The sequence below is a fragment of the Arvicanthis niloticus genome, chromosome 24 (genome assembly GCF_011762505.2).
Source record: "Arvicanthis niloticus isolate mArvNil1 chromosome 24, mArvNil1.pat.X, whole genome shotgun sequence".
Lineage (NCBI taxonomy): Eukaryota > Metazoa > Chordata > Mammalia > Rodentia > Muridae > Arvicanthis > Arvicanthis niloticus.
In genome coordinates, this window is record NC_133432.1 from 23,538,867 (window position 1) to 23,553,474 (window position 14,608).

Sequence of the window (14,608 nt, forward strand, 5' to 3'; positions counted from 1 at the left end):
TTAATGAGGTAGAAACCTGCTCAGATGAACCTGGAAGTATACATAGACAAGCAAACCCACACATGCAGGATTTGCCTAACAACCCCAGGACTTGTCTGCAGAGTTCTTTCTATTAGTGAGCAGGAAAATGAGCCCAGGAAAGCATACCCTGTCCTCTGATTTTTTTCTTTCTCTCAAGCTCCAGTATTTGCGTAATATTCTCCACAGAACAAGTGTCTATAATAAATGTTTATGGAATGAATGTTAAATACACACATACAAACACTCACACAGAGGCCATGGTTAAAATGTTCTTCCTCTACTTGGTTTAGCTCTTCAGGGAATACATGTGCCATTTGGATAATTCAACACGCCTCACATTTTGTGAACCTGGAGTTTCTGTGATTTGTTTATGAAGCACCAGTTTTGCACATTATTTTATGCGTAGCTTCACCATCAAAACAAATCAAGAGCCTGAACAGCATTTTCCTCAAAGGACAAAACATAAAATAATATCAGACAAAAATTATTTTTTTTAAGAAAAATCAACATTAATTCTTCCATACCATGCATTCAAGAAGTGTCTCAAATATACCTACACCTGAGATGATTCTCCCCTGGGTGGCTTCTCATTCCTTTGATGGAAATTATCTGCCATGTGGGAAGGCTGAGGCTTTTTCTCAGTATTGAACAATTGATCTAGTTGAGGTTTGGAGCATAACCTCACCAACCAGGGGACAGATGAACAGAAGATGCCAGATAGCTCGTGGCTTTGCTGTCTCATCCAGGATGAAAGTTCCAAGATAACATTCTGAAATATTGTCTTGTAAATTTGTTTTGGGAAGCCCTAGGTGCCTTCCTGGGTTGTACTTGTGTGCAGTACAATCCCTACAAAAATAGTGAACTTAATGGATATATGGATATGAACTGTGGAGATAGTCAGTAAAGTGGTTGTCTTGCAAACATGAGGACCTGAATTCTATTTAGAATCCACATGAAAAGGCAGGTGCAGGGGCCTGTTCTTATAACTTCAGAGAGGTGGAAATGGGTGAATCCACAGCCTAAACTAAATCTCAAGCCAGCGAGAGACCCAGCCTCAAAGCAAAAGTATAGCAAAGCAAAGAAGCCCTCGCACACAAGTGGATAGCATTGAAAGAATGACATCCGAGGATGATTTCTGGTCTCCACATACACACATGCATATGTGTACCTGTACACGTGTGGACAACCCACATGCAGAATACACAGACACTCAAAAACAATGGTCTTCAATAGAGTAATAGGATGTGTGCCCTACACAATCTCTCTGACCTGTCTACACTTAAATTTAAGGTAGAATGTTTGGAAAATATAGCCCACAGTCAGCAGTGATAGAGATGTATCTGAGGGCTGCACAGATGGCTTAACAATTAAGCTTGCTTTCTGCTCTATCAGAGACAAGAGTTTGGATGTCAACATCCACACTGAGTGGTTTACAAATACCTTTTGCTCCAAAGAATGTGATACTCCATTCTGATCAAAGTGGATAACCATGTAACAAAAGGCAGCATACACATCTTGTTTAAAAGGATTTCTGAGGAAGTGGTGGTACATACCTTTAATCCCAGCACTTGGGAGGCAGAGGCAATTGGATCTCTGTGAGTTGGAGGCCAGCCTTATCTACAGAGTGAATTCCACAACAGCCAGAGCTGTTGCACAAAGAAACCCTGTCTTACAAACCAGGTGTGTGTGTGGAGGGGAGCAATATCTGTTTCCTGTTTCCTGAGATATAGCAGACTTTACAACTCTCTTGTGATAAGCAATCTGAAGTATCATATGAAAGCTTGTGTGTGTGTGTGTGTGTGTGTGTGTGTGTGTGTGTGTGTGTGTTCATGTACATATATTGTGATATATCAACCTCGGGCACTGTTTCAGGACATACTGAGCTTACTTTTTGGAGAATATTTCCCTCATTAGAACCTAGAGCTAACAGCTTGCTGGTAAGACAGGCTACCCTGCAATTCTCAGAGATCCACTCAGTCCTCCTCAGCACTTCCCAAGACCAAGCCAGCATTTCTGGCTTCTTATGTGGGTGTCTTAGGTCTTTATGCTCCCACAGTCAGTGCATTACTGGTTGAGACATCTTCCTGATCCCATGGAAGTATTTTTAAAAAGAATCTGAGTTTGCAAAAAATTAAGGAAATCTCAGAGTCTAAAATCCAAAGGAAATTTGCAATCAGAGATTAAATAGCTTGCAGCTTGGCATCCAAAGTGGAGACATTTGTTGGAAAACTTGTGATTTGTGGGATCCTAAAGGTCTGAGGTAGTTTGCTTTTTATTTCTATGATAAAATACCATGGCCCAAACCAACATGGGATGAAAAGGGTTTATTTTGCATATTCGCCCCAATCAGAGTCCATCAACCCGAGAAGCCAGTGGCAGGAACACAAGACAGGAACCTGGAAGCAGGAACAGAAACAGAAGCCCATAAAGGAATGCTGCTTACTAGTTTGCTTTCTTGGTGCTAAAAAATATGTCACCAGTGTGTGTGCTAAGCAAGCATCCTCCCACTGATCCATCAGCCCCTGCTTCCTGTTTTTCTAAGACTGGAGACTTCAAAAGGGTTGTTACATTCTAAAAGATTGTACAGTTTAATTTTAAGCAGTGACAAATTGTATGTAGCCCACAGAGACTCATATGTCTATTATACTATTTGACACTTTGGGAATGCTAACTCCTGCAGAGAGAGAAGAAACTTAGATCTGGTGCAGGGACTCTGGGTGCTATGAGCCCTGACTTAGGCTATTGAAGTGTTGTGTGCCATGAGCTAGTTAGACCCGACAGCTAAGATTTTACATGAAATAGGGAAGATATTATATTTGAAGTGTTTGCTTCAATGACACACTTTCACATTTGGGTAAATGCTGAGAGGTAATAATTACAAATATGAGATGAAAGAGGGTTCCCATGAGGAAGGATAAACTCCCCAGAGAAGACAATTTGTGCTGCAACTCAGAGAAGAAGGGAAAGTAGTGAGGCCTTCTTGTTTGCTGGATGCTTACCGTGCATTCATTAACTGCATTCCGGGCCTCGGGGAGGCTTGTGACTTAGACTACAAATCTCTAATCTACAACTAACTAGCAAGAGAAAGAAAAGAACCATAGCTGGTGTGTATGCACACATGCAACGTCTGATTTGAACTTAGTCTTTTGTGAATTGATGTGATTTATAGACACCTCCCAAATAAATGCACAGTACTCCAGGAAGAGACACATAAAATACCAGTGTTCATTCCACTGATGCTGTGCGGCAGAAAAAAGGTTGAGTTTTGGAAATAGAGAAATTGCATCTTTCAGAGTGCTTGCGTGCCAGAGTGTGCCTCAGAAGCATGCTTGCTGACTGTTCTTCAGGACACGCTAAGCATACCTAATATATTTCCTGTCTCCCTTGCTCTGCCACACTGACTGGGAAAGGTAGCTCTGAAAAAGTCTCCAATAGTGAAAGGGGTTGCTTAACACTTGGAATGGAAAAAAAAAATCCCTTCATACCTTTGTGGAAATTCAGATATGTGCTTCAGTAACCTTCCTTGAAGGGAAATCGGGCCATTTTAATATTAAAAGATTGAAACATTAACACAGATCTTGCCAACAAGCACTTTACATGAAGACCATACATTCAGAATGCTTCCCCTCTGTACTTCCAAGTATGGAAAGGAATAAATGTTTGATTCTTATAAAACAGACATTTGTCTTTTGGAGAAAGTAAATGAATAGGGAGACCAATAAGGAAGCTACATATCTGTCTTTTCCCTCAGAATATAGCTTAGAATAAAAGTCTATCCTGATTTTAATTTTTTTTGTTTTTTTTTGTTTTTTGTTTTTTGTTTGTTTGTTTGTTTGTTTATTTGTTTTTGGCATCTTGTATTTGCATTGGAAGTAGCCAGGGCTTATTTCTTCTAAACTAAATCAGTATGCTGACTAACTATTTCCAGGGTAGAAGGCATCTTTGGAAAGAGTGTACTGTATATTTTTAGTAACACAATCTAGAATCACCTGGGAAGAGAGTCTTAATGGGGAACTATCTAGATAAATTTGGTCAGTGATGTAGGAAGACTGTCCACTATTGGTGGCACCATTCCTCAGGCAGGCAGTCCTGAACATTATAGGAATAGAGAAGTCAAGCTGGGAGCAAGCCAACAAAGGGTAGATGTGTTTATTCTCTTGGCTCTTCACGGTGGATATGTGGCATATACTGTGACCTGCTGCTTGTGTTCTTGCAGTGGAACTATAACCTGAAACTATGTCCAAATAAAACCTTCCCTTCACTAATTTTCATTTTGTCAAGATAAAAATTTTAGCAACAGAAATGAAGATTTAACTTTTAATGAAAGTCCATCATCTGGATTTTTCTAAATGTCTATATTGTTATTTTTGCCATTGAGTCACACTGCATCTGTGTCCATGTAAGTCAGAGGTTGATGTTCGACATCTTTCTCTATTATTTCTAATCTTGTTCTTTTGAAACAGTGTCTTTCACTGAACTTGGTGCTTGCTCATTTAGTTAGGCTAGCTGCTTCCAGGATCCTCCTATCACCACCTCTGAAATGTTTCGGCCCGAGCTGCCCTATGTTGGGCGCCAAAAATCTTGCAGGACGCTCTGTCAATGTTGGAACCCACACTGCCAAAGCCTCGGGGGCTAAACTGTTAGAGTCTGCACTGCCCCAGGCTGCTCTGGTCCACGGGTCAGGGTTTAGCAAGAGAGAGAGAATGGAGACCAGACAGAGTGTGATTCAATCCCGTTTATTCTTCAGTTTCTCTTCTTAGTCTAAGTCCCAAGTCTTGAGTTCCTAGTCCCTAGTTCCTAGTTCCTAGTGCCTCCAAGTTCCAAGTTACTTCTTCCAAGTGCTAAGTGCCTAATACCTAATGCCTATTAATCTCTTCTTCCAAGTTCTCTAGTCCAAGTGTCTTCTTCCTCAATGCCTAATTCCTACTCCAAGTTGTACTGTAAGTTATATTCTCTAACCTAATTCCTAGTTCCAAGTTGTACTCCAAGTTGTTCTCTTCCAAGTGTCTAATGTCTACTCCTACTCCTAGTGTCTGAATCTCTGTTACTCCAAATTGTTCTGAACTCTCTTGTCTGCCTCTCTCCTTTTATATGTCTCACTTCTAAGCCACACCTCTAAGTCACGCCTTTAATCATGCCCTTAGGTCTTGTCTCTAAATCTGATCTCTAAGTCACACCCTTAAGTCACACACCTTTAATCTTACACACTCAAGGGTATCTAAAGATATCCTGGGTATCTAAAGCAAGATGTTATCAGAGTGTGCTGAGCTGTTGTAGGCTATTGTAATCAAATGTCTTATCAGGGTATATGGCTCAAGATGGCTGCAAGGATGATATCCGCCTTCTGTCGGCTCCCCACAAGTGATGGGATTCCTGGCATGTGGTACAAATGCCTAGCTTTTTAAGATGGAGATCAAACTGGGGTCCTTATCTTTGCATAGCAAACCACATTAGGAGTTGAGCCATTTTCTTCAATCCAATGATGTCTCCTGTAAGAAAAAAAAATAGTATTTCATCTTTCAACAATTTTCCAAATGTTAGGAATGATTTTATTGAAAACCACAAAGTGCTTAATACAACTTTTCCTTTCTATCCAATAGATTCTTTTCAGGGAAAAAAATACACAAGGGATTTTTAAGAAAGAAAGGGGCAGGGCGTTGGTGGCACACGCCTTTAGTCCCAGCACTTGGGAGGCAGAGGTAGGCGGATTTCTGAGTTCCAGGCTAGCCTGGTCTACAGAGTGAGTTCCAGGACAGCCAGGGCTACACAGAGAAACCCTGTCTCAAAAAAAAAAAAAAAAAAAAAAAAAAAAAAAAAAAAAAAAAAAAAAAAAAAAAAAAAAAAGAAAAGAAAAAGAAAGAAAGAAAGAAAGAAAAAAAGAAAGAGAGAAAGAAAGGGGAAAGACCCTTATTTATCTCAGTCTTACATTCCTTTAATGTATATGATATATGTGAATACATGTGCATGTGTATGTATATGCTGAATGCATGCTGTGGGACACATTTGGAGATCTCAGACAGAACTCAGGTAGGACATCAGGCTCGGTGACAAACCCCACCTTCCCTGCTGCCATTGCACTGGCCTCTGTTTCTGAACAAATAGAGAAGTCAAGGAGAGGGTGAGTGGTAAGAAGAAATAGCAGTTATATCTCTGTTCCATAGAGAAATTTAGAGGGAAAAGGGCTTCATTCAGCCCTGCAGTCCTACCCCCACCCCAACCCTCCCATGGCCCTTTAGTGATGATTGCATCTTCTGCTGTGACCTGTGGGTCACTCTGCTTCAATGAGCTGTGCTCCCACAGCTTGCACAGCCCCACAAACAGGTCTCAGAAAATACAAGAGACAAGGGACAGGGCTTTGAAACTGCAGTGAGGAAAGTTTAGGGCAGAGCTCCACTTCACAGAATGAAGAACTCCATTCAAAGAGGCTGAGCTGGGGAGATACTTGGGAATGATCCTTTCATGCCTGGCTCAGGGCACATCACTGGGTTGCAGGGCAGAATTTCAAGTGATCGCATCTCACTGGGCAACTTTAGTGATGGGTTCATCACAATAGTACCTGCAAAGCAAAGGTCTGAAAGAATTGTTTCATAATTTTGCTACTATAACTCTACCTGAGGTGGGTTGATTGATTGATCCTGGAGTTATATTCTTTCCTGTCTATGGAAAAGCAAACCTTTAGCCCTGTGGCCACCTCAAGCTCTTTGACAGGAAGATGTAACGGAAGTTTCACACAATCAGAGACCGAATCTTAGTAAGTGAGTCAAGTCAGAAAACTGAGTCAAGAAACATAGGTACCATGTTTAGTGTCAGATATGGGTCCTAGATTTTTTTTATAGATTATATATATATATATTGTATATATATGTACAATATACACATATTGTATATATACAAAGGACATCAAAGTAGTAATGAAATTGTCTAGGAGAACAAAGAGGATAACGGCAGTAGAAGGGGAGGGAAAAGAATGGTTGTGGAGCACAAGGTTGGTGTACCTAAAGTGCATTACACACTTCCATAAAAAACAGAATAGACTTGCCCTGTGGAACCCATAATAATCAAATTTAAAAACTTAACCAGGCAGATGTGATGCTGGGGAGATGACTCCGTTGTTTAAACCTTTGCCTAGGAAACACGCGTACCTGAGTTTGATCCCTAGAATTTATGCTTTAAAAAAAGGAAGAAAAAAAAAAAGGCTGTGTTTGATGGCCTGTCCTATGGCCTCAACTGCAGAGAGGAAAAGACAAGGGTTTTCCTGTGGCTCCTAGCCAGCCAGTGTAGCCTAATAGATGAGTTCCAGGCCAGTGAGAGAGCCTGCTTCCAAAAAAACCCATATAAACGGATCCTGAGAAATGATTGCTGGTTTCCACGTGCACACATATGTGTGATGTGCACACACATGAACATGGATACACACATATGAATATATATATATATATCATATATATACATATATAATATATACATATATATCAATACATAATACAAATATATATTAAGCAAAGACACTACTCAACTCTTCCAGTTGCTATTCTTAGATAATGAAAGACTGATTTGCTGATGTGTGTGCATGGGTGGGATGAGGGTGAGTGTGGGTACACATGTGGGTATGGATATGTGCATAGACAGTACATTTGTGGAGGTCAGAGCACAGCCATGGCTGTCAGCCCCCTGGAATCTTCCACCTTTTGTTTGAGACAGAGCCATTTACCTGGAATTTTGCCCAGTACACCAGGTTAGCTAGACAGAGAGCTTCCAGTGATCCACCTCTCTCTGCCTCCTTTCTCAATGAGTGATCCCTGCAATCCACTTTTTAGGTGGGTCCTGAGGATTCAAAGTCAGATCTTAGTATTGGAGAGACAGGTCCTTTACCAATTGAGCCATCTTCCCAGACCAGCTTGTTCGTGTTTGAATACCCACAGTGGGCTGGGCTATCCTACATTAACACTCTAGGAAAATTACCTTGTGTACATGCCTACACACCAGTTTGACCTGAGCAAGCCCTTACTGGGACTCCCTTCTTAGGTAGCTCTAGGCTGTGTCTACCTGATAGCTGAAGCTCACTAGGACAGAAAGTAGTTTAAAGTATTAGAGCAAGCTGTATTTATTGCTATAAATGTACCCACTGAAAAATTCCATTTAAAAACAAACTAGTTGTAGTTCTGCTTTTTTTTTTAATTCTACTTGTTGACTGATTGAAATGTAGATTGCCCACTGTTATTGAGGTTTAGATGTGAAAAAAAGTACTTAATATTGTGTAAAAAGTACTTAGGTCTTGAGTTTTTGCTATGGATTTCCAAATAGATTTCAACTAACTCCCTAACAATAACACAAGTCAGAAGAATGGTCCTTTTAAGACTTCCACCAAAAACCTTACCAGGTTTAATGTGCCATCTATCTGGGATTAGACATGAGTGGCTCTGAACGAGCGCTAATCCAAGGGCAATAGAATGGTATGTATTCCTGTACCTCAGGTGGAGCAGGAACCCAAGTCTGTCTCACAAATGACAGTTCCTAAAATGTACTGAATTTACTTATATTTTAAATTTTTTTAGTGCACGTGTTTCTGGTGTGTGTGTGTGTGTGTGTGTGTGTGTGTATACATGTTTGTGAAAATGGGAAAGTGGACGTATGTGGGTGGCCATACACGTAGATGTATGTGGGTGGCCATGCATGTAGATGTATGTGGGTGGCCATGCATGTGGGTTTATGTGGGTGGCCAAGCATGAGGAGGCCAGAAATTGACCTCAGGTGTCTTTTTTAGTTATTCTTTAGTTTTTGAAATAGTCTCTCACCGAAGCTTGAGTTAGTTCACTAACTGGCTGGACTTGCTAGTCAGTGAGTCTAGAATCCTCCTGTCTATGCCTCCCCAGTACCGGGATTTCAGGCACATCTGGCTTTTTGTGGGTGTGCCAGAGATCTGAACTCAGATTCCCATGCTTGCTTGCAGGCACTTTGCTTCCTGAGTCACCCCATTCCCCATCCTCTATATCTCAAATTCTTATGTGTCAGAGCACTAGTTATCCCCACGTCTTGAAACAATGATTGGCAAATAGAAGAACCAGCCAAACAAATGCCCCCCGAAGTTACCCTTATCTAATCCAAGTAGCAAATCATTGCTGGAGAATCAAAAGAAATCATCTTGTTCTTGATGACAGGAGACCGCAGAAGCCTGGCGCACGCCGGGATGGAAGGGTTTCAAAGCACAATAGACAATTATAAATTGTAGCAGATGGTCTTTCCAAATGCAGTTCCTGGTTCCCGTGTAGTTTTCTTCATGGTCTGGCCATTGGTCTGGCAAATATTTTATCTTTATCTCATTAAGAACATCAAGAGCAGATTTCTTCCCCTTGTTAGGATCCTCACTACATCTTCATAATCTTGCCTCCGGTTTGAATCATTTATCTGAATCTGTGCCACACAATTTATTCTTCAGAGACATTAATTATCTTCCCAACCGGTTGACTGCACTGACTTAAAATGGATAAAGATGGAGACAAGGATCCTTCATTCATGAAGGAAATAAAAATGTGCGTTTGTTGGGAGGGGCTTCCTGTATCTTTCAGATGTGTGAGACTGCTCAGTGAAGGTTATGGTAAATGACAACAGAACTTGGATTGCTCTTATGACAAGATGAGGGGCAGAAAGAGATGGCAGCATTTATACAGCAAAGGCGTACATATACATACACATACATGTACATACATATACATAAAATGTATGCACACACAGACACATACACACATAATGTATACACACACAGAGACATATTGGTGGTGAAGGACATATAACTTATAACTATGGCCTTATGCATGTTAGGCAACCAGTCTATTAATTGGGCTACATATTCAGCCTCTAGGAGCAGGATGCTGCAATTGCTGGGGTATGAAGGAAGGCAGAAGTAGAATTGGATTCATTTTACTTATTATTTATCTATAATTTGCATATATGTATATTATATGTATATGTGTATGCATATGTATATATGTATGTTATATGTATGTTATATGTTATATGTGTATGTATATATATTTGTATGTGTATAGGCACACATTTTCACATGTGCAAGTGCTAGTTCATGTGGAGGCCTGTGATTGATATTGTGTGTCTTCCTTGATCAATCTCCACCATATATGAGGCAGGGTTTCTCACTGAGCCTAGAGTTCACTGTTCTGGTTAGTTTGGCTAGCCAACTTGTCCTGGGGATTCCCTTTCTTTTCTTCCCAAATACTAGGACTAGGTGGGGGATACTATTAAAAATAAACTATTTGTTTTTATTTTTAACCTCTCCCTCCTCTCTCTCTCTCTCTCTCTCTCTCTCTCTCTCTCTCTCTCTCTCTCTCTCTGTGTGTGTGTGTGTGTGTGTGTGTGCCTCTTGTGTACAGGTGCCCTCCTAAGGGAGAAGAGGGCATTGTATCCCCTGAAGCAGAAGCTACAGGCAACTGTGATCTGCCTAATGTGGGTGCTGTGAACCGAACTCAAGTCCCTGCAAGAGCAGTAAGTGCTGAGTCGTCTTTCTAGCCTGTTACTTGACTTCTTTTTTTTTAATGTATATTTTTTATTATATATTTTTTTATTAGATCTTTCATTTACACTTCAGATGCCATCCCCTTTCCCATTCCCCCCCTTAGAAAACCCCTATCCCATGCCCCCTTTTCCTTTTTGCATTTATACATTTTTTTAAAAAATGTTAATCATAGGCTTTATAAGTTTGGTATTGTTCAATCAGAGGTGTAACCCACTACCCAACCTAGATATATCTACTATCTTTGACTGGTGGAGATTCATGAACATCTGCTTCCCTGTCTCCCCCCTCTATCTCTCTTTCATCACCTAGCTTCTCCTCTCCTTCTTCTTCTCCTCTTCTTACTCCTTTTCTTCCTCTCAGTACTCCTCCCACCTTAGCTCCTCCTACACATCACCCTTCCTGTTAAAAGGAAACTTTTCTCTCAAAATACAATTAGAACATAATTATGCCAATTTGTACCAGTGAGGTACAAGATAGTCCTAATACCCAGTCCATCCTTTTGTTGACCTACCAGCACCTCTGTCATCTCTCCTAACTAAAACATTTAGTTCTGAACCTGGCTTTAGGATGAATGTCAGCTGACGACCATACACTCAGATCTTTTCTCTCAAGGTAAATAGCTATAAGTTTTCAACCCCGTCAGAAATCCAGAATGACTGAGTTGACTATAATTGTGGGAAGCACAAAGCATAGCTTCTAAAACTTAGCCAATTTATAGAGACCTCTGAACACCTGGACACTCGCTCTACTTCAAAACGTTGGAGCATCTGTTCTTCTGTCTTCTGGCCCAGGATCATCTGACAGACCTTAGTGCTGCAGAATTATTAAGGGCTTATTACTCTGTCTAGGCAGATATAATCAGTCGACTATTCTGCAAGTGTGTCCTTTTCTGTACAGTAATTTACTTGACTTCTTTTTAATGTAGCTCCTGGATATCTGAACTCTGGTGCTCGTATTTATATAATAAGCACTTCATCCACTGAGTCATCTCCCCAGTTTCTCAATGGCTTCAAAGATAGGGTCTCAAGCTGTAGTTCAGGCTATCCTCCGCCTGGTTATGCTCCCTATGTAGCCCAGCCTTCAGAGCTTCTCGCTTCTGCTTTTCCAGTGTCTTGATTCCAGGCATTCATTACTCTACCTGGATTAGTCTTAACCAAAATCTAGGAAGTCTAAAATTCTATTAGAATGATACTATACGTTGGGGAAGTAGGGCACAAAGAAAGGAAGAACTTGTTAAAGATACTTCTAGTCTCAAACTCAATTTGACTCAAAATTGCATTTGTTTCTCAAATGTAATGTAAGAATTACCCAGAGACCTATTTTCATCTATGTATGTGCATGCTGCCAATGCATGTGTGCATGTGTGGATGCATGTAGGGATGCTCTAAAGGGCCATAAAGGAGAATCAGAAATGCAGGCAGTTTTTAGCTGACCACTTTCCTGGGACCCTAATTCAGATCCTCTGCAAAAGCACGAAGTGCGGCTAAACACCCAGCCCCGTCTCTAGGCCCTACCTGGAGATCTTAATTTGCTGATATTAAATTCAGTGAGGTTGATTATTTGTTTGTGTGGTTGGTTTGGTTTTTAAAAGACATGAAGGTGGGTGGCAAATATATTGGGATTTATACCTGGGAATGGAAGAAGAAAGTGCAGGTTGCACATTACCATATTTTATTGTGGACACGTCCAAAACCATCAGGAATATAATCAGACAGATTATAACTTTAAGAAAGCTAGAGCTAAGGACCACTGAGATGCAGAAAGGGGGAGAAAATTCCAGGTTATATAACCATTTCCCCTAAAATGAATTTTTAAAATTTCTCGTTTTCTAAGTAGGTCAGTGCAACAGGAACACTTAGTGATGAGTCACGTCTAATTCTTCATGCACAGTGCTCAGTGGGATGGAAAAGAAAGGCCAGTTCTCCCCACTACTGCCTCTGAGTAAGACTGCACCAAACATGCTGTCATAACACCAGTGTGTAAATGAGTCGCTGTACACAAAATAAAGTCGGATTTTAAAATTAAGAAAGATAGAGAACAACTGTGATAACCTCTGGATTTCATATGTACACACACACACACACACACACACCCCCCTATACATGCACCTGCACGCACATACATACATGTGGAGTTATATATGGATGTGTGCTGTGAACACACATCAACAATCTGAATTTCTACGAGTTTCCACATGATGCTGGGCAATGGTGCCTGATGGGTGGGCTATAATCTGAGTAGGAGGGATATCCAAGGAAAAATGCAGATGCATATTTATGTACTCTAGCCCAGCCATTCTAAGCTGCTCACAGCCTCTAGCCTGTCTCACCAGCACCTGTTATTTCTGCTTCATTCCTTTCCCCCCACTCACACTGGGTGCTTAGTGATTTATACACTTGAAACCACTTGTGCTGTTGAGCCTCGTGGCTCTCCTACAGCAGCGCTCTCACGCTGCTGCTGCTGCTGCTGCTTCTGCTTGAAAGAACTCATCTTCAGGATGTCATTGTAGTAAGTGGTTCTCTGACCTTGCTGATACCGCGTGACTTGCTGTTTTCATTGCTTGGATGGCACCCTTTGAGGGTTAGCATTGATCACTTTGTATGGTGCAATTTTGTCTAAATTTCAACCTTATCTATTATAGAGTGAGGTATTCTATAGCTAACACGATGGTCTGGGTGTGTGGTGGGAAGTTAAATGTGTGTGTGTGTGTGTATGTGTATATATACATATATATATATATATATATATATATATATATATATATATATATAGAGAGAGAGAGAGAGAGGCACATATGCATGTGCTTGCACATGCTTTTAGAGACCAGAGGTCAATGTCAAGTGTCTTTAAGCAACAATTGTCCACTTTTGTTTTTTAAAGACAGTGTCTTTCACTGAACTTGGAACATAGTTGTTGTAGCTGAATTTTTTTCTGGTTTCCCTCTCTCGACCCTATTTTTACCCTTTCCTAGCTTAGATGTGACATCTCTGAACCCCAAAGCTCCTGAAACACAAGATGTCCCTTGGAACTGGGTATCGTTATTAATAGGTTAAGATTCTGAAGCCGGATAACCTTGGATTCAGATTCTAACCAAACTGTGCAACTTTGAGTGAGCTATTTGGTCTCTTTTGTGACCCTTTAATGGGTAAAGTAGACCTGGTAAAAACACCTTCTGTACTTCTTAGCTTTAATTGACATCCTGAAACAATCTAGAGTCACCAAGAGTCTCAGTAAGGGACAGCCTAGATTGGGTTGACTTGTGAGCATGTCTGTGGGGAATTACATTGTTCATGTTAGGTGAGGTGAGAAGAGCCACCCTAAATGTGAATGTGGGTAGCACCTTTATTGGGTTTGGATCCTGAATTCTGCAAGAGCAGAGAGAGGGAGGTGGGGAGGGAAGAGGAAAGGAGGGAGGGAAGGGAAGAGGAGAGAAATGGGGGTGGGGGCTGAGCAGTAAGCATGCCTACATTCATTCTTTCTCTGTTCTTGTCTCTCTGTGTGATGGGACTGGTTGTTTCATGGTCCTGCCTCGACTTCCCCACAGTGATGGCCTGTGATCTGGAACTGTAAGCTGAACAGACTCATTATCCTTTAAAGTGTTTTTTCTTAGGGTATTTTATCATAGCAACAGACATGAAAACGGGGCTTTTTCCTTCCAGAACTATGGTCAGGATTAATTCGGTGTGTATTTAAAGTACTTAGCCCTGATAGAACAAACGTTATAATAATGTCAGCAGTTATTATGTTGTTTAATGCAGTGTCCTATATGCTGATGGGCTTCTTGGCCTTGTGACTGGGCCCGAGTAATTTCTTTAAGACTGGGACTATAGCTTATGTCTTTTTGCATTTCCTGTCTATGTAGAGATGGCCATAGCATAGATTTTTCAATAAATGCTTGCAGGAAAGATCAATGAGACCACAGTTTGTTTAGGAATGAAGCCTTAAACACAAATTTACTATGCTCCTATGGAGCAAAGTTCAGGTAAATTTTGCACATTCACCACACACCACCCTCCAGTCATTACAGCACTCAGCATAGGAATCAGCGCTGCTCCTGGC